This window comes from Rhea americana, unplaced genomic scaffold, assembly GCF_003343005.1.
Source record: "Rhea americana isolate MKP2758 unplaced genomic scaffold, rheAme1 scaffold_196, whole genome shotgun sequence".
NCBI lineage: Eukaryota > Metazoa > Chordata > Aves > Rheiformes > Rheidae > Rhea > Rhea americana.
The window spans coordinates 1,101,982-1,104,624 of record NW_028186105.1 but is presented as its reverse complement, the minus strand read 5'-3'; positions in this window follow the sequence as shown (position 1 = coordinate 1,104,624).

The following is a 2,643-nucleotide window of genomic DNA, read 5'->3' as shown; positions in this document are numbered from 1 at the left end:
CCACTGCGGGGGGCTGTCGCAGCAGGTCCGGGGCAACTCCTGCCTCGTCCTCCCGGCAGCACTGCTTCCCCCTGCTCTTCTGAGGGGGAAATGCTCCGCTTTGCTTCAGCCCTGGAGCAAAACACGGAGCTAAAAAGCACTTAGCCTGCTTCATCATCCTAGCACTAATGGACTCAGCTTTCCCAGCCCCCAGGAGCTCTCCGCACGGGGAAACCGAGGCCCRGCGGCATCCCGAGAGGACACCCGGGGGCTGTGGGAGTGTGCGTGGGGGGAGAGTCCGGCCTCGGTGAGGGGAAACAGGGGCACCCGCAGGATGGAGCCCGGCGGCAGGCACCCGCACGGGGAAGGCAAGGAGGATTTTCGTCATGGGGGGAGGAGGCTTCACACCTGCATTCGTCGGGAGAAGGGGACGGAGGGGACCGCTGGCTCGGCTCGGCTCAGCTCCCTGGGAAATGGAAAATGTGGCGTACTCACTGGTGGGTCCAGCGGGCTGGCTGGTGCCTGCCCCACTGCTCAGCTGTGCCCACCTGCCCCACAGCGCGTCCTCGGTGCAGAGGCAGGGGAGCAAAACAGGGGTGAACGCGGGGGGCGGGCGCCGCGGCGGCTGGGAGCGCGGGCTGCGCGCGTCCCGGCGCGGCTGCGGGCACGGGGGGGACGGGTCCCGGCGCGGCGGGGAGCGCGGGGTGGGTGCTACGGCCCAGCCGGGCGCGCAGGGTGCAGATGCCTTGGCGGCTGCACGTGCCCGGGGTGTGTGTGGGGGGTGGCAGCAGCCGTGGGCGCAGCGTGGCGGGGTTACGGCGGCTGCGAGTGTGGGGTGGGTGTTGCAGCGGCTGGGAGCGTGGGGTGGGTGTTATGCTTTGGCTGCGGGTGCCGGGCTGTGCTTTGGCTGTGAGTGCAGGAGGGTGTTACGGCCCAGCCGGGTGTGCAGGGTGGGTTGTAGCAGCAGCTGTGAGTGCAAAGCAGGCAGTTGCAGTGGGCTGTAGGTGCCGGGTGGCGCTTGCGGCGGTTATGGGTGCAGGGTGGGTTGTTGCAGTGGCTGCAGGTGCAGGGCGGGCGGTTGTGGCGGCTGTGGGTGCAGAGTAGGTTTCTGCAGCGGTTATGGGTGCAGGGTAGGTTTTTGCAGCGGTTATGGGTGCGGGGTGGGTTGTTGCAGTGGCTGCAGGTGCGGTGTGGTTGTTGTAGCTATAGGTGCAGGATGGGTGTGTTACRGAGGCCGCGGGTAGTCGTAGCGCTGGACAGCAACACAGCGAGCTTGTGGTGCAGCGTGCGTGCTGGTGKGTGCAGAGGGCTGGCTGGTGCCTGCCCCACTGCGCAGCCGTGCCTGCCTGCCCCACAGCGTGTCCTCAGTGAGAGCCAGGGGAGCAAAATGAGGACAAGCGGGTGCTTGGCCTAGTGCAAGCAGCGAGCTGGGTGCTGGCACCCTCCTTGCCCGGCCTTGTGGGGCCGGAGCGGGACCCAGACTGGCGGGGGGATGCGCCCGATCCCCCTGCCCCACACTGGCTCTGCCTCCCCAGCCTTGCACCGGGCATGGCCTCCTCAGCGTGACCCACATCCCAACCAGGGGAGGACGTCTCCACGCCACGCGCGGGGCGGGGAACGGCTGCAGGAGGGCTGGGTGGCAGCGGCGCACGAGGGGGCCAGGCAGTGGGTGTCAAGGTGGGTGTCCGGAGGGAATGGGGGGCCACAGCAGGTGGGAAGGGTTGTATCCAGAGGGGAGCCACAGGGATCGCGCAGCACTGCCTTGTCCCCTCCCGCGGGCAGCGCAAGGGACCCGGCCGCAGCGGGGGGACAGGGCTCTGCTGCTGGCAGCACCCTCCCGTCCTCTGCAGGGGTGCGGGAGCCTGGCGGGGGCCCGCGGGGCGTCTGCTGCGTCCCCGCTCCCAGGGAGCCCGAGCCGGTGGCTGCTCCCCCGCCCAGCTCCGGCTGTCCATCCGTCCTGCCGTGCCGTGGCGGATTTTATAGGTGTGTCGCGCGTTTCCGTCTCCCGGAGAGGGATGTAAATGCCATGACAGCAGCGTCCCTTCCCCTGCAGCATGCACAGCTCCCACCCAGCTCCCCGCTTCTCCCTTTCATCTCCCTCCCCAGCACCCAGGGTGGGTGGGGGATCAGCAGCACCTTCCCTCCTGGACACCCATCCCAGGAGCCCCCTCCCCGGCACCCCAGGGACGACCCACCTGGGGACGACCCACCCCGCGCACGGGGYGAATTGCTCGAGGCGGCGCAAAGCCACTTACCAGGGTCGGAGTCCGGCTCGGGAGCGTGCGCCCTAGAGAGCCGCCTCGGCGCTGCCCATCGCAGCCGCGGCTCCCGCGACCTCCTCGGCACCCGCGCTCACTGCATCCCCGGCGGCGCCCGGCGCCCCGCGTCCGAARCCCCTCGGGGTGCTGGAGAGACGAGGCCGGTACCCGGGGAGCCAGAGCCGTGCTCTCGCTGCCGGAGGATGCAGGAGACGGCGAGATGCTGGGAGCGGATGCCTGTGTCTAGCACGCGCGCACACACACACACACGCACACGCACACACGGGCGAAGCGGGGAGCTTGTGACTGGGGCTGAGCAGATGCAGCCTGGTTTGCTGTCCCTGTACCAATTGCTGCCTGAGCCGTGTTAAACAGCTCGCTGAGATGAAGCTTTTTTTTTTTTTTT